The sequence below is a fragment of the Tenrec ecaudatus genome, chromosome 7 (genome assembly GCF_050624435.1).
Source record: "Tenrec ecaudatus isolate mTenEca1 chromosome 7, mTenEca1.hap1, whole genome shotgun sequence".
In the NCBI taxonomy this organism is placed as follows: Eukaryota; Metazoa; Chordata; class Mammalia; order Afrosoricida; family Tenrecidae; genus Tenrec; species Tenrec ecaudatus.
Window position 1 is genome coordinate 14,473,777 of NC_134536.1, and position 21,574 is coordinate 14,495,350.

Below are 21,574 nucleotides of genomic sequence, written 5' to 3' on the forward strand. Positions count from 1 at the left end.
ACTGCAAGTATCCACACAGAAAATATTCATAGCTAAAGGGCTTATTTGGGAAATTAACACATTATAATGCAGGTGGGAAATGCTCAGGATATAGATAGTCAGGGCATGTTCCTTCAGGACTGCCAATGAATGTCTAAAGGGTGGGCTACTCCACTGAAATCCTCAACTTGAAGTCACTCAGCTCTACCTCCACAGGTTAGCAAGCCCAGCTTCCCCATTACCATATATACTTGTGTATATGCCGAGTTTTTCAGCACATTTTTACACAGGTTTTGTGGTAAAAGTAGGTGCCACGGCTGATATTTGGGTCAATTTATACTCAAGTATATACGGGTAAGTGCCTTGGGTAGAAGGGCAGAGGCATCACTCATGGAGTCTGATACATAGCTCCCTGAGAACACTACCCACCCTTCAACCCTGCATCTGGATCTGCATCGGAGTAGAAGTAGAAGTAGACAGAGAAGAAATAGAAATCAACAACTATGAGACAGATTTTATAAATTAAATACAGTCTGTATTAGGTCTGGTTGACTAGAGAAACAAATCCAGTGACATATATATATATATATATATATATATATATATATATATATATATATATATATATATATATATATAACTTTATGTCAAGAAATAATTATATATCAAGCGAACATCCCAGCCCATTCCAGATCAGGTCCATATATCTGATACTAGTCCATAAGTCCTTCAGACTTAGGCAGTCACATGTAATGATGCAGAATGCAAGAATATAAGGCTGGTGGGTACAAAGTTGTGTAGCATCACCGGTCTTTGGTAACAATCAGTTCAGCAGCAGGAAGGTGCAGGCAGGGAGGTGGGGGGAGGGTATTCCCAGGGCCCTACTTATGAGAAATCCATGCCCACAAGGAGGTACTATCAGGCTGTGATCTGATTGACAGGTTGAATATAACCCCTACACTTTTATATACCTTCAAGTTGACAAGAAATTATGTAACTACCACATAGTCTTTACCTCTTTGGTAGCTTTAAGACTGCGTTATTAACTCTCTTTGAGCCTCGGACATTTTGTTTCAATCAAATGAGTTAATTATCTATTATGTGAGTTTGTTTGGCTGTGAGAGAGAGAGAGAGAGAGACAGAGCTTAGCAAGGAACTGAGATTCCTGGTGTCATAGTGGCTATGTGTTGGACTGTGAACTGGAAAGTGAATAATTCAACTCCATCAGTGGCTCCATTGGGAGAAACAGGAGACTTTTTACTCCTATAACGATTTACAGCCTTGATCTTGACAGGTTCAAATGGTTGACCATTCTGTTAGCAGATGAGTACTTCACCATTGCACCACCAGGGCTCAGTTCAAATACATGACACAGCTAAATATGTAAGACTTGCTCTACATTTTAGAATATGACTTGGATAACTACTCAACATTTCCACCTAGTCTCACTTTAAATTATTCATGTTTACCCACCCCAAGGAAGCCTTTAAAGATACACTGCAAGCGGACTCTATTTTCATTCATTCTTCCATCTAATAGTATTTTCACAATTCTAATGCATCAAACACCAGCATCTCTTCCACCATCTTCCTTCCCACTGACCTTCCTTCTCATTTAATTGAAAACAGTGAAGCAATTAGGGGGGAAAAATCCTATAAATGAGTACCAAACAGCTTTATACAGTCTCAACATAATCATTGTAGTGACATGACATTCCCTCCCATATTCCATTGGTGGGAAGCAAGGCACACATTCCATCTATTCTCAAATTTAAGGGTCTAAAATACCAGGAGCCAAAGGGTCACGGAGGACCTACCCTGAGCACAATTTCTTCTCTGGCTTCCAATGATTTCTTTCACTACCACATACCGCATACCTTCCCTCCTCTTCTCAGATTTGCAAAAGCATCACAGTATCCATTCAAAATTTAACCTCCTAACATCTAGATCAGGATATAGATGAGGTTCCTTCCTGACTATAAACCAATCAACAGGTCTTGGAACCGGCTCATTCTGGCTCAACTCCTCAATGAAAGTTTGCCTTTCCACCTCATATGTCCTGAATCAGAACCTACATTTTATTATCCTTCCCCTGGTGGCTTTATGTGTTTTGAAATCCAGCCTGGAAAACCTTGGCAATTCCTTGGTTCCGTTTCAAGGCCTGAGAATATTCCTCCCTAACTCTGTGATCCACCTGCTGAATCCTGGATTTTGTCTGCTGAATCACCAGGGCCCTGGTGGACTAGCAGTTACCAGATGGCCTGCTGATCATTGGGTCACCAGTTGAAAACCACCGCACTATCTCAGCGACGGGGTTCAGCGTCTCTGCTCCAGCAACCAGTCGCTTTGCAAGTAGCCCAGGACGACGCGGGGGTTCTGCAGGGCCATGTCCCTACTTGGCTTCACCAAGGTCAGGTTGGTGCCGCGGCCGCCCCGCAGGGCCTCATTCGCCTGCTGGAAGGTGGAGACCTGCACCTGGAGCAGCGCCTGTCCTGCTCCAGCCTCACCACCTGCCTTTCCGTTTGGTCATCAGGTTCAGGTTCAGCTCCCCATGCTCGACCATGAGCTCCAGGTCACTGTAGTACTGTTTCTCCTGGGCCACCTTTGCCTCCAGCGTCCTCACCACTTCTGTTTGAGTTTCAGAGAAGCTCTGAACCTCACTCCGCTTTCTTCTTAGCTTAGATATTTCCTCTTTCAGTGCTTACTAGCTTACCTGCAGCGCTTGCAGGTGGAGGACTACCAGAGACTCTCCGTGGCCTGCAAAGTCTGGCTTGGGACTCCTGGAGGGGCACTCGGGAGAGGCTCGGGAGCCCCGTGTCACTCAGCGCCCACGGGGGCAGAGACTCAGGAGTGCCAGCCCCGACTGATAGGCTGGAGAAGGACACATCCGTGATGCAGGGCGACCTGCTGGCGGTGGCCCTTAGGATGTGCATCTGCTCCACCGAGGACTGCAGGTAGGTCCCTGCCCAGGCGGTGCCCGCGTCCGCATCCTCGTCCCTGTTTGTCCTGGAGGTCGCCAGACCCCTTTGGGTCTTCCAAGAATGGCTGGGAGTAATCCAGGCTACATCCCATGGTCTGTGGGCTGGGGGAGCGGAGTCCCAGGGAGTGCCGAGGGGCCTCCTTCAAGTAACCTCCACTGTTGGAGCGTGGGGGTGCTCCTCTTTAGCAGGCTGAAATTCTTGGTTTTCTTCCAGAAAAAGGAAGTTTTCCACTCCCACAAAGAATCACAGTCTCGGGAACTCACAAAGGCGGTTCTACACTGTCCTGGAGGGTTGCAATGAGTTGCATAGACTCACAGCAGCCACTGTGCCGGTTGTGTTCCCGTAATCATGCTTCCTAGTTCGAGTCAGGTGTCGCTTGTTTAGCTAAGTGGCTTTAGGGCTGATTTACGGTCATTACGTTTTGGGGAGTTGTCAGCTCTCCTTCATTTCATACTCTTTCTGTCCATTTTTATCCAAACTGTCCATCTGTTTGCTAAAGCAAGTTTCCCAAACACTTTGTCTCTTGTTGATTTCAATGTGCTGAGCTCCAGTAGACAAAAGCTGCCCCTACAAATATTTTTTCAAAGAAACACTTTGAGGTAGTTAAGGTTTATTGTGCCAACCTGGCCGATAAGCACACATGGGGTTAATTGAAGAGTGGAGGGATGAATGGCTCGATGTGCCTCACCTTTCTAGTTCTAGGGTCTCTTGCTTTCTGATGGTCAGACCAGGGTACGACTGCCTTAGCCAGGTCCCTTCTTCAGCTGGCAAGGCTCACTTCCTGCAAGACATCCCTGAGGAGAAGCCACATGGACATACCCAGATACAGCCCTGGGTGCTGGAGCAGCCATGTGGAGACACCTGCTAGCGCTGAGATGCTTACGCATTCACTGACTTGGCTTTCTCCTACAGTCGGCATCATTGTGTCTGTTTTGTGAGATGGAGGAAGACTTTGTGGATTAGTGTCAGACATATGGGTTAATGTTGGACTTGTGGGCTTGGGCAGCACTGGGTTGGGATGTTTTCTTGATGTGCACTTAACCTTTATATAAAACTTGCTCTTATACATGAGTTTCTGTGGATTTGTTTCTCTAAAGGACCCAGACTAACACACCCTTCTCCTGGCGAGATGGCTGAGCAAAATCATTTAGGTGCTTGAAGGTTCAGAGTACGTGAAGCATACACTGGACTCTTGAAAGTTCCCTTTGTCTTCCTGAAATTTCCATCTTTCTGAGGTTTAAATAAAAGGTTGTTGAATCATACGCTTGGTCTTTTCTGAAAAGCATGCTTTCCTGAAGGCGATTCTCCTCATTACGGTGTCAGTTACCATCCAAGCGTTAAGTGCCTTTGAGCTAGGTGTGATTCAGGGCTGTTCTATGTGCAATCGCGGATGTAGAGCATCTCCCAGTGTAGCATTGCTGAGTGAGGCCATGGTGGAAGGTCCTGTTCCAACCTTCCTGATTGACGGAGCGCCTCTTTAATGATCCTCTGTGTTAACAATAAAAATGTCTTCCGACTGCTACTGGAGATGAAATCTCAGGATTCTCAATATTGACAACACTCTGTCTGCTTTTCTTCAAAGACAGATTGATTCATTTTTCTGGCAATTCGTGGTGTATTTAATATTCATGAGCATCATAATTGAAATGCATCTGGTCTCCTCTGGTGTTCCTTATCTTTTGTTCACTTTTCACATGTTTAAGAGGCAATTGAAAATATGATGGCTTGGGTCAAGCACTCCTTTGACCTGAGTGACATATTAAAAATAAATAAATAAGCATTTTAAAGAAATATTTTGAAGCTGATTTTCCTGAGGGCATTGTTTAATTTATTGACTACTGCTTCTATTGGTAGTTAATTGATCTAAGTATAATAAGATCCTTGGTCGCATTGATCATGATATTATGTATTGGCCCAGTTGTGGAGATGTTTGTTGTCTTTATAGTGAGGTATTAACTTGCAGGCTTTGAGCTTCATCAGTTAGTGCTTCAAGTCCTCTCTTTGCTAAAGCGGCAGGTTCTGTCATCTGCATATCACAGGATGTTAATGAGTCTTCCTTCAATTTGATGCTACCTTCCTAACATACTCACACCTCTCAGTTTCTCTATCATTTTAGCATGTCCAGTAATTTTCAAAATCATCCAGTTCTTGTTACTTCTTGTTGAAGTCTTCCTCCCTCACATTCTCTCTTTCCTCTACTATTAGCAGCATGAGAGGATCAGGTGGCATCTTCAAACGTTCGCTTGAGATCTCTCTAGTTATATAACCAACCCCATCATCCAAGTTCCTGTTGCCACACAGCTACAGGCACCAATGACACGCTGCTCTTGTCCTCATAGAATAAGCATCTCCCTTCCTCCAGGTTCTGGGTTATGCTCCACACTTTCTCGAAGCCCTCCTCCCAAGTCCACGTCTCTATGAGCAGTCTCTTTAGGTTTTCTCAAAATACGTCCAGCCTTCAAACCTGCCCCTACCTTTCTAAGTACCTGTCACAGAACTATTTCAGTTTCAGGTATGTACGTCTATATTCCTTTTCTAAGCTCCGTAATAAATAAATAGGAGATTAGTGGCTCCGGAAGTGCCAGTGGCTCGGTAGCTACAGGTGGGATTGCTAGCTCCAAGGTCAGCAGTGACAAAACAGCAGCTGCTCTGCAGGAGAAAGAGGTGGTTCTCTAATCCCGGGAAGAGGTAGTCTCCAAAAACCACATGGGCAGTTTTACCCTGTAGATCTATGAGTCCGCATCATGGCAACAACTCCATGGTAGTGAGTTTTCGTTGCTTAAAACCATGTAGATTTATTATTTCTCAGTTTCTCTGGATTAGGACACTAGGTTCAGCTGGGTCTTCTGATTTGGGCCTAATGAGGCCACAGTAAAGGTGTTGGCTAAGCTTTGTTCACACCTGGAGGCCTCATTTAGAAACATTGGGGTAACCAGTATGTTGGCAGAATGCTCCTCCTTATGAGGGGAATCTGAGGTCCATTATGGGACTGCAGTACCATTTTATTGCTGGCTGTTGACTAGAAACCGTTTTCATCTAGACTGACAGTTCTCAACCTGTGGGTCGTGACCCCTTTGGGGGTGGAATGATCCTTTCAAAAGGGTTGCCCGATTCATACAGTAACAAAATTATAATTGGGAAGTAGCAACAAAACTAATTTGATGGTTGGGGGGTCACCACATCCTGAGGAACTGTATTAGGAAGGTTGAGCACCACTGCTCTAGACACTGTCCATAGTCTCAAGGTCCTCTCGACAGTTCACAACAAGCCTGCCTGCTTCTTCAAAGCGAGCAGGAGAGGAAGAGTCACCCCAGGCTGTTTGTTCATGTGTCTACTTGGAGAGCCAATAGCTCTTGTATTCACAATGTCCAACTTGAAATCCAACATCTCCCCCGAGACCTGCTTTTACTCGAAGTACTTTTCGTTGTAGTCAAGTGTTAGCCTTTACATCTAGGTGTTCTCTCCCACTCTTCTATGCTCACGGCTATCTTGCTATCTCTTTCCCATTTACCCCCTACTCAATCTGTAGTAAATTCTTTCAATGAGACAATGGTCACCATCTTATTTCAAGTCCAATTACCATCTGTCACATGTGGTTGATTGAAAGTCTGTCAGTGGTCTGCTGTTTTCCTCCTTGATAAGCACAGTGGAGTCAGTGTGGTCTTGTTTAATGTCTGTGGGTGAGCAAGAAGTTGCCAAGAGGCCTATTAAACCCTAACCCTGGTACATTCACAAACTCAGTACCTGAATTATTAGGTAAAGATGAGAATTATCTAAGCATTGGCCCAGGGCTATTGGGATATGTTAACAAATTCCCCAATGGCTTACTATTTCTTCTTTCCAAAATCTATGGAATTAAAATAAAAGTATATTTTGAGAGCATTCATAGATTTGAAATGAGGCAAAGTAAATTACTTTTATATGTTATCTTTAATCAACCTAATTCCTTAAAAATATAATCTCACTGGTTGCACAGCTTTTGTCTGATTAAAAAATATATATGACTTAAACTTCCCTTATCCTATGTTCTGACTTCTAATGTGGCTGTTGACAAATGCGGCATTATCTAATTACCTTTTCCTAGTAAGTAGCTAGTCTTTTCCTGTGGCTGTACTGCCAATGGGAGAAAAAGGATAACTGACCATCAGGTTAAGTTATGGAGCAATTTTTCTTGATTGTCTAACTCGAAATAATCAATTTTATGAGACTTATAACTTGTAAGATACCCAGTGACTTCTTTAAATCCTTTGGTTTACATATAAGTTTATAGGAATATATTTATAATGTACTCAAAGGGAGAAAACTGTGTGTGCTAATCTTAAAAGTATTTAAAAGAATGGAATGGACAGTTAGTTAGTAGAGATAAAGAGAATGTTTTGATACATTCTGAAGTCATAGTTAAAGATAAATTTTGTATTGTTTTGTTCCAAAAACAATGGGCTTAAAACATACTGTGAAGATGGGGCAGGACCAGGCAATGTTTTGTTCTGTCGTACTAAGAGTTGGGTCACACTGTGCTAGAGTCAACAGGATGGCATCTAACAACAACAACAACTACAACAAGAAAATCAATAGTAACATTCATTGAAGGATTGAGAATTTAAGCAGCTTGTAAATTATTTTTCACAATCAGTAAGTGAAAGAACCAGGCCCTTGTCCTAGCAATAATTCTTCAAATTCACATGTACACAGTGTAGCAGCTTAACAATCTGTGAGGGATATTTATACAGTGTAATATTGTTCTACAATTAAAATCGATGAGTTATTGCTATCTGTAACATTAATGGGTTGCAAAATACATTTTTCTAAGTGAAATAAAGGCTGCATACTGAATGAGTCAATTTATATGTCATGCTAGGAAAAAAATGTAACTTTAGGAATAAAGCACTATTGGCACAATAATCTCCATTATTGTCTCTTAACCCAAAGGTCAGCAGTTCAAATCCACCAGCCGGTATTAAAATCTTAAATTCTGAGCACCCCATTGGCAGAAGGCAACAGATAATAGTGAAAGCCCAAAATCCATGATTAGAGTCCCCATGGGGATTCAGTGTCCATTGAACTCCTTCTGTTACTTAACTAACTATGAGAGCAATGTCCTCATGCAGAGTGCATTGAAGGGTGGATTGCGTCCACCCCTCTACAGTCAGGGAAGGGAGGGACATTCTTCCTTAGAGTCTTGCCTGCATGTGTCTTTAATGGACAGAACTAAGGAACACGTAGTCACAAGCCACATCCTTTCAGTCATGCCCTGACTGCTTTGCTCTAAAGACCCAGGACCCATCTTATAAGCTCTTCCATCTAACATAGTGTGCACCTCCTAATCGTGGCTCTGTTCCCACTTCTACAGTCCCACCTGCAATTCTGATGTATTGATCTGCTGCCATCCATGAATTAGTGACAGTTTCCTTTGTTCCATTCCTTATTTAACTAGTATTTTGACTGTGAATTCTTAGGGACCAGTTTGGCCTCATGCTAATTGTCTCCCTGTCTGGATGTTGCACCTTTTTCTTTGTCTTATTCATGTCCCATTTAAGACTTAATAAATGCTCTAGTTAAACTATATTTGAAATTGGACTCTGTATTCAGCATCATTGCATATGTTTCGTGAGTTTGAACAGGACTTTATAATTGGTATCAGACATATGAGCTAATATGGGATTTATGGACTTAATCTAGACTGGACTGGTATGTTTTCTCAATATTCAATTGCTTTTGAATATAAAGTCTTTTTTATACATAACTGCCAAATCACCAAGAATCATGGTCCAGCTAAGTTGACACATTTTATGGATAAAACTCAATCCATGACACTATGGTATATTCAACGATCACATGTGAAAGCTAGACAGTGAGTAAGGAAGACTAGAGAAGAATTTATGCCTTTGAACTATAGTGTTGGCAAAATATATTGAACCTACTATGAAATGTCAGAAGAACAAAAAAATCTGTCTTGGAGGAAGTATACAAGAATGCTCCTTAGAAGTAAGCATGGGAAGACTTTGGCTTATATACTTTAGATGTGTTAAAAGAAGGGATTGATCCTGGTAACTGGGAAATACTGAGGGCCTGTAAAATGTTTCATTCTTGATAAATTAATTTAATGCTTGGTAGAAGATCAGTCAAAAACAGGAAGACCCTCAAGGAGATAGACAGAGTGGCTACAATAATGGGCTCAAATCGAGTAATAAACGTGAGGATAGTGAGGGATTCAGAAATGTTTCATTCTGTTACACATAAGGATACTATGAGGCCACATCCATTGATGAAATGCAGTGAACCCTGGTTTTGTATTAGGGTTACACATTGGGTTGCTAACCCTAGGTCATCAGTTCTAACCCACCATGCATTCCTCAGGAGAAAATTGAGACTCACTGCTCCCATAAAGATTTACCATTTCAGAAATGCCATCAAATACCTCTACTCTGCCATATAGGGTCACTATAAGTTGAAATTGGCAATGAGGCTTGGGTGCTTTTAATAGCAATAATATCAAACTGCAAAATGGCCATTATTGGACAAAATGTTATAGTGTGCATAGAAAATAAAGTTTATCAACAGATAATGGCCATTATGGAAGAATTCACAATTATCAGTAGATTTCAGAAAAGCATGCAAAACTAAGAGCACTCTATGCATCCATGTTAACAATATATGTAATAAAAATTCCCAATCATAATTAAAAGCATTCTAAATTTCCCAAGAAGATATTAAACTATATATGCATAAACTCTTTATAGAAAAATTAGAAATATATAAAATTAGAACTTAAGAGAGAAATGTGTACTGTGTAGAAGAAACATTTTACTCTAATGGAGATGTAAAATATTTGTCCAAGTGGGAAGGGAGAGTGAAAGAAAAAGAAAAAATATATATTTGTCCAATTAATTTGTAAATTCAGTTCAGTTTGACTCAAATCATCAATCAGTTTTTAGTAAGACTTAAAAATCTGATATTAAAAGTTGTATATAAGAATAAAGAACCACAAACGGGTGCATAAGCAAATGTGGCGAAGAAAGCTGATGGCGCCCGGCTATCAAAAGAGATAGTGTCTGGGGTCTTAAAGGCTTGAAAGTGAACAAGCAGCCATCTAGCTCAGAAGCAATAAAGCCCACATGGAAGAAGCACACCAGCCGGTGTGATCATGAGGAGCCAAAGGGACCAGGTATAAGGCATCATGCAAAATGTGTGTGTGTGTGTGTGTGTGTGTGTGTATACCATAGTGAATGAAGGGGGAAGTGCAGAGTGGAGACCCGAGGCCCGAATGTTGACCACTGGAGATCCCCTCATAGAGGGGTTTATGAGAGGAGATGGGTCAGTCAGGGTGCGATATAGTACCAATGAAGAACACAGCTTTCCCCCAGATCCTGGATGCTTCCTCCCACCAACTACCATGATCCGAATTCTACCTTGCAGGACTGGATAGGGCAGAGGTTGTACACTGGTGCATATGGGAGCTGGAGGCACAGGGAATCCAGGGTGGATGATACCTTCAGGACCAGAGGTGTGAGGGGCGATGCTGGGAGAGTGGAGGGTGAGTGGGTTGGAAAGGGGGAACTGATTACAAGGATCCACATGTGACCTCCTCCCTGCGAGATGGACGGCAGAGAAGGGGGGAAGGGAGACTGGATAGGGCAAGATATGACAAAATAACACTCTATAAATTATCAAGGGCTCATGAGGGAGGGGTGAGCGGGGAGGGAGGGGAAAAAAAGAAGACCTGATGCAGAGGGCTTAAGTGGAAAGCAAATGCTTTGAGAGTGATTAGGGCAAAGAATGTACGGATGTGCTTTATACAATTGATGTATGTATATTTGTGGATTGTGATAAGAGTTGTATGAACCCCTAATAAAATGTAAAAAAAGAAAAGAAAAAAAAAGAAAATGATTAGGGCAAAGAATGTATAGATGTTCTTTATACAATTGATGTATGTATATGCATGGATTGTGATAAGAGTTGTATGAGCCCCTAATAAAATGTTTTTAAAAAAAGAATAAAGAACCAAGAATAACAATATTTTTCCAACAGTATGGGAATTTTCTCTAACATATGTTAATTATTCTTTCATTCTAGTATTATGAAAAACTGTTAATATTGTGGCAAAATATGCATATGTGAAGGGACTTCAAAAAGCTTATGGGAAAATGGAATTTAAAGATAACAGAAACCCATTATCTATCAATATATATAAAAAATTGAGACTTGAAACAGACATAACTAATGGTATTTCAGTTAAAAGAAGAGCTTTGCTAGAGAGGCCCAAAAAAGAGATAAGACACCAAAAATAGTTTAGGAGCTTCTCAGATCAAGATAGACAAGAACAGTTCAACCAAAAATATCTGGTTAATAAAATTTTGGGTTAGCAAAATTCCACTGAATGCATTCAACCTTAATAGTAAATTAAAGGACTCCCAATCTCTTCTTTAAAGTTGCTGGTCCACACTCATCTGCTTCTCAAATTACAAAACAAAGCAAAAACAAATGCAAATAAACATAAAACTAAAATCTAACTCAATATTCCATTATTCTACTACATCTTTATGTCTTTTATTTGTTTCTGCTTGGTATACAAATGGTCCTTACTTATATGTCATGATCACAAGGAAGTATATGCTTTTAATGGTATAGTTTTTAATGGTTTTAGCTAGAGCCTTCAAAACTAAGTATTTTCGTCAGCATTTCATTCTGTTATATTCACAATGGACTGGGTTACATGAAAAGTATAAATGATTATTATTGATCTCTGCTCTTCATTAAAAACAACCCAACAAGTAAGAGATGGCAAACTCCATATGGCACACTAGGCCTGCTATATTTAGTTTATGAAAGAAGTGAGTTGCACAAATCTCAAGGAGGCCATTTGTGTGGAGTATGAGGAGAATTGGCTGCTCCTCGTGGGAAAGCCAGGTTTCTATCACTCCTGTAAGAATTGCAGCCCATCACCCACAGAGGCAACTCTACCCTGTCCCACAGGGTCGCTATGAGTCGGTGACTTGATGCCTATGATTTGAAGGCTTTTGTTTTTTATGAGGAGGTTTATGTGGTATAAAGAGAACAAATTCAGGATGGTACTTAACATAGGAGACCTGTTTGTACAGCAGTTAGGTTCTTGAATACTAAGCAAAAGGTTGTAGTTTCAAACCCAGCAACAGCACTATGGGACGACAAAGTGACAATCTAGCACTAGTAAAGTTTACAGCCTTGGCAACCAAATTGTACTCTGTCCTTTAGGAATCTACTCCACAGTCCACATCATCAATAGTTAACAGAGCAGTACATATCTGAAACTAGCATTTGCTTATTTAATTGCTTCTTTAAAAATATATATTGGATAGATTCATCATACTTCAACAATATTTTTGTTACTCAACCAAGTATGAACTCTAGTTCATTGTATCAGAATTTGGCATTATTGGGGTAGAGTGGCTGTGTATACTAAAGGCTGTTGCTTATTTTCCTATTTATGAATATTTAGGTTGTTTCTTTCTTTTAATATTGTGTGTCTCCTTGTTAAGTGTTCAGCTGCTAACTAAAAGATTGATAGTTAAAACCTACTAGCTACTTTGTTTGGCCAGGGGGGGCAGGGGGGGAGAAATATGAGGGGAAATCTCTTTCCATAAATGTAATAGCCATAGAAACCCTATAGGGCAATTCTACTCTATCAAAAAAGATTGTATAAATGGCAATCCACTCAACAGCAATGGATTGATGTTTTTTTTAATGGGTTACATCTTTATGGATACATATGCAAGATGTTCAGCAGGCATATGTCCATATCTTAAATTTTAAAAAGCAACCACTATCTTGATATTTATGAGATATCATATTAATATCTGAAGTATGTGAACTGCTTATCTTATAATTTTACTGCTTATCTTATAATTTTTAGGAAGGGCAAGGTAATGAGAGATTTTTATTTGTTTGTAAGTATTCCCATTAGTGACTTTATTGTCTGGATTAAATGCCATAGGATTATTTCCAGATGAAACTATGTATAAATTGATAACATGGGGTTATAAGAGTTAATGTTTGTAACTAATGTTTTATTCTAATTTTCTAGATCATTTCTTACTTTTAGGTTTCCCAAACAACTGTTCTGATCATTTCATGATTTTTATTACATGATGCATATGGAGAAGTATATGTATTTGTGTCTGCAAAGAGATGTCCTTTCTGGCTTCATCTCTTTAGCAATATTTTCATATGGAGCTGAATATAAAATATTAAGACTTGGAATTGTAACAACTAACAGCTAACTTACATAATAAGTTATGATATTTCAATTTTATGCGATATACATTACCTTGAAAGATTTGTTCAACACAGTTAAATGTTTTAATGTCATTTTGTACTTGATAATATTCTGAATCTTGTTGAATGAAGGTGACTAATGAATTGTCTGTCAATTTGTCATACTGCAATGGCTTGTGTGTTGCTTAGATGCGAGAATTTTTATCACTGTTATTTCACATGCCAGCAACATCACCCCAAATGAACTGACTTCAGTAGAGATTCCAGACTAAGAATAGACAACAAAGAAGAAATCGGCTGCCAGTTCAGAAGAAGAAGGCACTGAATACCTTATGCATATCTTAGAAACATTGTCAGAGATTGGAGTCCTAATGAGTGGAGCAGAACATAATTTAAGCTAATACCGGGGGATAAACCTCTGAATCCAGTAAAGCCTGAGAGTGGAGCCTTCAGGATCTTCATTGCTGATGAGGCACGAGTCAAGATAGGGAGAAACAGCTGCAAAAATATGCTACGGGCTGGAACTTGGAATGAGGGAAGTATAAATTTAGGAAAATTGTAAGTCATCAAAAATGAAATGGGACATATCAAGGTTGAGCTGAAATGGACTCTTATTGGCCATTTGGAATCAGACAATCATATGGTTGCTCTGCTGGGAACACACAATCAGCTTGGCATTCATAGTCCAGAGGACATTGCAAAGTAAGTCATGACGCACAAGGCTGTCTGTAATAAGGTTATGTCTCTCTGTCGTGATGACGATCCAATCAATATGACTATTCTTCAAGATGCACCAACCACAAAAAGCTAGTGATGAAGGAATTGAAGAAGGCCTTTATCAAGGCCTTCAGTGGAAATTGATGAAACATGTAACCAAGATGTATTAACAATTGGAATGCAAAACTTGGAAACAAAGAGGAAGGAACAGTAGTTAGAAAATATGGGCTTTGTCATAGAAATGAAGCTAGAAATCACATGTTAGAATTTTGCAAAACCAACAACTTGTTCATAGCAAATGCATGTTTTCAACTACACAAAACAACACATGGACCCCTTCAGACAGAACACACAGAAATCAAATTAACTACATCTATGGGAAAAGATACTGGAGAAGCTCAATATTAGCAGCTTAATCCAGGCCAAGAGATGACCGTGAAACTGACCATTAATTGCTTATCTATAAGTTCAGAATAAAGCAAAAGAAAATCTAAACAAGTCCATATTGAACACTGAAGGCAGAAAAAGTCATTAAAATGACAGGAAAGAAAGAAAAAAATCAAAGTGAATGTCAGACGAGACTGAAACTTGCTCTTAATCATAGAGTAGCTAAATGGGAAAAAATTATGTAGTCAAAGAACTGAATAGAAAATGCCAAAGGGAAGCATGAGAAGGCAATGCCAAATATTTTAAGGAAATGTGCAAAAACATAAAATTAGAAAGATTAAAATGGAAGAGTCGACTCAGCATATCATACACTGAAAAAAATCAAACCTTGAGTTGCAATCTTGAAAAATTCTATGGGCAAAATATACACTGTTGCAAGAAGCATTAAGAGAAGATTGAAAAGCTACATAGTCACTGTGCCAAAAGAAGCAGTCAGTGTCTCAGGAGGTAGCACATGAGCAAATCCACTGTAAGTACTACCCAAAACCACGCCCCAGGAATTGATAGAATGCCAAGTGAAATGTTTTTTTAAAAAAAGGTCTTCTGGCAGCATCATGGGTTACCAGTTGGACTATAAACTGAAAGATCAGCATTTCAAAATCGCCAGCCACTGTGGCATAAAAAAAAGTTACATGAGAGGCTGGCATGTAAATCTTTAATGAGGTTCCCCAGACAAGGAGACAGCCCTATCAGAGGGAGGAGAACATTAGAGAGGGAAAAGGGAGCAAGCAATCTGGAGGAACACAAAGGCATATCTGTTGGTAGGAAAAGAGGGAGGACGGACTTCCAGGTGTGGGGAAGAAGGATGGGAAATACTTTGGGGGCCACTAGGGTTGGGGGGAGTACCTTTGGCAGTATGCACCAGATGGACCACATTCATTCGGGTGTCTGAATACATCCTGGGGACCTACGCCAGGTGTCGAGGTATGCTGGTATACTTACTATTGGACCTTCAAGGCACAGAGTATGCTCCAGAGGCTGCTCCAGTGAGATTCCATGCAGGAAGTACATTGGGTGGGCTGAACTCCAACTCAGACGCACCTAGAACTTGAGGGCTTAAGCCAGAAAATGCATGGGGTCTGAGAAAGCAAAAGAAAGCTGCGTTGTAATTGATGAGCTGTTGGCAGGTAGGCAAATAAGATCTTGCTGTGTCAGTACCCTATATGTTGTATTAAGATATGTATTATTCTAGCAAACCAGGAGCATTCATTCTGTTTTATGTGGTTTTGGTTTGTTTCTATTTGGGTGTATCTCAGAGGTGCTATGTTACTGGGGTTACCCTGTGAAAGTTGTGATATATGTTTTCTGTCTTTCAGTAAATGAAACCCAGAACTGATGAACTTTTGGGGAGCACAAGTAGAATAAAGATTTTGAGGTGGGTGGGGGAGATTAGAGGATTTCAAGGAACCTAAGAAGAAATAGTATATTTGGAAACTGATTATGGAAGCGAAGGTACAATTCTGATTTACGTAATTGAATGATACAATGACATGACATTTGTGTTAGCATCCAAGTGATAATAAATACAAAGAACAAAACAAAATAAAAACACATCGATCCAGGAATGGGGTTTGGGTTTTCCACTAAATCCTAGCTCTAACTTACGAACAACTACTTCTTGCATTAAAGCCCGGCTTAATACTCATCCCGAGGAAGCACACACAGAAGAGATGGGTGCTATAGCAGAGTGTGGTGAAGAAATGAGATGGTGCCTGCTTATTAGATAAAATAGCATCTGGGGTCTTAAAAAGGCTTGTACCCAAACAAGCAGCCAGCCATCTAAGTGAGTTGTTATCTAAGTCCACATGGAAGAAGCACACTAATCATCAGTCATCAAAGGAGTATGAAGCATCTAGCCCAAAGTCAAAGGCGGGACTAGAATCAGAGTCGAAAGTGTGAGAATCTGGTTTGCAGGAGGCTAAGGGTCACAGTGGGCGCCCAAGATCCATTTGTGGACCTACACAGGAATAAGCCTCCCGTGAGTGACCGCCCTCTATGCACAGTTGAGGGATAGAAGGAAAGCGGTTACTAAACACACTGCATTAGAGAGGCGAGCACAGTAGATCAAAGGCATACATTTTACTTGGCCAGCTAAAACAGCAGGTCCCTCCCCTATGATGAATGGTGGACCCGAACTAGTTTCCAAATGTTTCTGTATTTTGGGTTTGTTTTGGTTTGTTTGTATATATTAGGGGGTATCCCAGCAGAGTTAAGTCATTGGGAGTCAGTCACCCTCTTGAAGTTGGGTTATATATATTTTTGGTTTATCAGTGTATGAAACCCAGGATTGATGAACCTATAGAGACAGCAAGTAGAACAGGGGTTTCAGATGTAAGGGGATACAGTGGTGTCGATGGGGAGAAGGAGAGACGATGCCAAAGAGTCCATGTGGAAAAGGAATTTTGGAAATTGTGTAGCAAATGCACAATTCTGCTGAATGTGATTGAACTATGGAATGATATGATATAATATATATATATTAATTCCTGATGATGAAGAAGAGCAGCAGGAGGAGGAGGAGAACAAAAATAAAAAGAAAAGTTACAGTCTCAGAAACTCACAGGAGTAATTCTAACTCTGCCCTGTAGGGTCACTATGAGTTGGAAATGACTTGGCAGTAAGTTAAAGTATTCAAACTGTTATTTATTGTTGGAAAATTTACTTTTATATAAGTATATATTTTTAAAGAGTAACTTAAAGGTCTTTGTGGCAATCATGTCTTTCTACTTAAAATGTTGTCTGTTTGGAAATCTTTATTTTCTTATGTATCATTGTAACCAAACTAAATAATTTGATGGAATTAATAGATTAGATATAACCTCTGAATCTTTCATTCGTTCCTTGGACTTACTGGCTAAATCTACTGTCATCATGCTTGCTAGTGACCTTCTTTCTGTTATAAAATAAAAAATTAAATAAATCAGCACTTAATCTTATTTCACTTACTAACAACATTTGACCTTCCTGGTGGTTGCGTTGCTTAAATTATGAAACTATTCAACCCAAATGTAAGAGCATTTAAATAATGTAAAAATGACTGAGATCTCCAACATGAAGCCACCGTCTTGCTCTCCCCATGCTTTATCTAGGGTAAGCTGTGAGGTGTGTGAACATGACCTACGACCTTTCAGATACATGTCCATGCATATCCAAATGTTCCAACTCCATACACACGTTAAAACATGTCTAATCATTCAATGAGCACATAGCCACTTTTAAAAGTAAGAAAATTAAATACCCATTTGCCCCACTCCACCAAAAATTACCATTGAGTTGATTCCACCTCAAAGCAACTCTAGAGGTCAGAGTCAAACTTCCCCCTACGGTTTCAGAGACCAGATGTTCACAACAGCAGACAGCCCCTCCGTTCTCCCACAGGTGAGCTGCCAACCTTGGGTTTCATAGCCGAAGGAAGCACAACACCACTAGGGATCTGTAAGATGATAAAATAGACAAGCTAATCTGGCCATGGTCCCTACATGGAAACTCCACACCAACATGGGAAGTAAAGGTTGTGGCAAGAAGTTGCCTGGGAGAAGTTGGCAAAGTTCTCTAGGCATTCGTTTACTTTAGGCTTCAAAGAAGGGTGAATTCTTCCATAAAAGGTAAAAACAGAAGTATTTTCAGAGTGCTGCAGCAGCAGAGAGAGAAATAGAGAGAGAACATTACATGGGACAACTTACACACCAAAATGTTTTTAAAAATTGACATCAAGAAACATGCATTTAATGTTCTCATAAATATATTTTGAGTGATCTATGAGAAGATTACAGGGAAAATAAAAGGAAAGCAGTGAAATTGGACACAAAAATAGATTCCTGTCAACTGTCAATGTATGTCTTTTAAGGTTTCCTGGCAGGAGAAAAGAGACATAAAATAATAGAGGAAGCAAATAGAATATATTTATTGTAATGCATACTTATGTCTTTATTTTATGACCCATGATTTCTGTGGCCTGTATAAAAAGCATTTGAAGAATCCATGTCAAAAAAATTACTTCTATCATTCCTTCAAGATGATTTATGGTTTTGGTGCTTATGAATTTTTTTCCATTTCAAATATATTATTACATCCACCGTGAGGGAAAGATTGTGTTGTATTTTTGACTTATGATGTGCAATTGTTCCAACATTTGCTGAAAAGGCTTTCCTTTCCCACTAAGCTAATTTGGAATCTGTGTCAAAATCAACTTGCCATATACAGGTATAAATGCCCAATTATACTACTTTATTTTCTTATATTCATCTATATAACTATTCTTTTTTGTTTAATTGGGGGTTCTTACAGCTCTTATTATAATGCATACCTATGTCCATTGGGTCAAGTACATCTGTACATATATTGCCATCACTTAAGGCCTTGGTATCGACTCCACATTTCTTTCTTTTCCTCCCTCCCCCGCCCCACCTCCCCAATGAACTTTTGATAATTTATCTTTTTTTTCCATGTCTTACCAACAACTGTCTCCCTTCACCCATTTTTCTGTTGTCCATCCCCCTGGGAGGAGGCCCTAGGTCAATCAGTTCCCCCGTACTGATCATTGTGATCAATTCCCCCGTATCCCTCCTTCCCCGTCCCCTCCAGGTATCACTACTCCCATTATTGGTCCTGAGGGTCAATGGGACATCCCCTGTCAGAAGGGCCACAGGAAGAGTGCAGTAGAGCACCAACAAAAGACCCAACTTTCCCCTAGTCCCCTAATGCTTCCTTCCCTTCACTTCCACCCTGCCCACTATCATGACGTCAATTCTACCTTACAAATCTGGCTGGACCATAGCATGTACACTGGTACAGATTAAGAGCTCGCAACACAGGGAACCCAGGACAGATAAACAGCCCTCAGGACCAGTAATGGGAGTAGCGCTATATAGCTCTCCTTATGCCAATGTCAGCATCCCTGATAACGAAAGCAAATCATTTTTTGGTTTTAGGCTCTTAATTATTTTGCTGCCATGGGCTGAAACATCACTACAATTGTGAGGGTGACCCAGAACCAGGCAGTGTGTCCTTCTGTTGTACATAGCACAGTTATGAACCGGAGCCAACGGGATGGCATCTAACAACACCAACAATTATTTGTCAACATTTTTGTTATGCTCATTCACGCATTAAATTATTTCACTTTAACAGGTTTTCACTTTATTTTTAAGTATTCTACTTCAGAGAGTTGGTGCTTTTCCATCTCTTGTAAGAATATTCTTCATCTTTTTTTCTCTATCTCCCAAGTCAACGATGCATTTAATGTTCTCCATGGGCCCTTATTGTTCATTTGGAAGGTTCAAAAACATTTTCTATATTTTCCATTGCAAATTTTCCCATGACTGTGACATTGACATTGTTCTTCCTAATGACTATACTGCTCAATATGAATCTAGATGTTCCTGGGGCTTCAAATTTTTATTTTTCAGCTTAGCTGTGTGTGGTAGTTCTGTAATCTGTTGTCACTTTAAGACTTACAAGTGAAGGGGTGGAGGGCATTCTGCAATCAGGTCACAAGTTGATGACTTCATTTGGAGGAACAAAGGAGATTAATAGCTCACTGGAGGCAGGACACAGGCTCACTCCCTGGGAGACATTTCAGTTGACAAGCCACGTGGAGACAGGCTGATGGCAGCCAGAGCCTCAGAGCTAGAGAAGCCACATGGCAACCCCTGCCAGCACTGAGATGCTTACAACGCCACTGGATCCACAAGACTTCCCACCCACTGGTCTGTGGTCTCCCTGCATTCAGTGTCATTGCATGTGCTTCATGAGTCTGAAGAGGACTTTATAGATTGGTATCAGACATATGAGCTAATATCAGACTTATGGACTTGATCTGGACTGGGCTTAGACATCTTCTCAATATTCAATTGATCTTGTATATAAAGTTCTTTCTTACACACTTGAGTGTCTATGGATTTGTTTTTCTAGTCAACCCAAACTAACATACTGTTTGGTTGTACATTTCTGAGTTTTAAGTCAATATGGTGAGCATACAACCACCATTGTTTCTATGAAGGTCCTTCCTTGAGATCTTTCCCAATTCAACTATGAGGAAATATTTCTCCTCTGGATCAAGTATTGTGGACCATCACTACAGAGATGGCAATCATTTTCTCTTCCCTTGGTAAGATCCATTACCAAGTTGAAAACTGTGCCAGGAATCAGTTGGGGAAAGCCCTTCTGGTCATGTTCATTAGCCCTAAATCAATCTCCATCCTACTTGAGCTTCTGATAGGAGTAAATCTCTCTCTTGTGTAGTATAATTCATAATTTCTTTCCAAGCCTTTTTTACAGTTTGTATTTATACACATATATGTTTGGGCCTAAAGGAAACATATCCTCCAAGTTGAACTGCTAGACGCACAATGTCAAGAAACATGTCTACTTTGGTTTTTGACAAGCCAGGAATGGAAATGGTCTATATGTATATTTCTTTATTGGAAAAGGTAAGTATCTGTGATTTAGGTACATGGACCAAATATCTTCACATCTTTAAGTTAATATTAAGTGGTTGGTTTGGGTTTTTTTTTCCATTTGCAATTAAGCATGCTTAAGGCATGGTTCTCTATTGCTCCAGTGTATAAACATGTTTCCCTTATTTTGCAGTCATTGGGTGTAAAGCAAATGGTTTTGCCTGGCTTCTGTTTGCATTAGCTTACCATTCCTTGGACAAAGAGATCTTGGTCTAAAAATGAAAAGTTTCAGGATCTAAAGTGTCTCTAATCTTTGCTTTTTAGGAGTATGAGTTTTTCCTGGCATCTGGTATGTCTAACCGTTGTGCATTTTATTGGAATAAAATAACTTCAGTTTCCATTAAATGGCTCTCTATTCAAACCACTAAAGTTCATGAAATCATTTTCTCACACATAGTCATCAAGAATTTCCTTCACGATACCCACTTCATTGAGTGTTTTATTTATGGAATACATCTTCCACAAAACAAAGTCATATTTGATCTCTTGTTTCTTCCTTGTCCTGTTGCCTTTTTTTTTCTTTTTGCTGTTCTTCCAGCAATTGTACTCTTTAAGTTGATGTGAAAACAAGGGTACTGAAATGAGCAAGACACGTCAAAAGGTTTCTCATTAAGCCTAGCATGGTCCATGCCAAGGATTGATGAATGGACCATTCCACTCTGGACCAATGTCAGGAAGTTCCACCAGACCACTAAACCAAAGGACCTGAGACCTCTGTTGTCCAAAATAATATCTGTCCTGC

General features: G+C 40.0%; 1 pseudogene; it reads right to left on the minus strand.

Annotated features, from left to right (window-relative positions):
* Positions 1-1,124: 1,124 nt before the first annotated feature.
* Positions 1,125-21,574, minus strand: part of LOC142453148 (endosome-associated-trafficking regulator 1 pseudogene) — a 35,652-nt pseudogene continuing 15,202 nt past the window's right edge.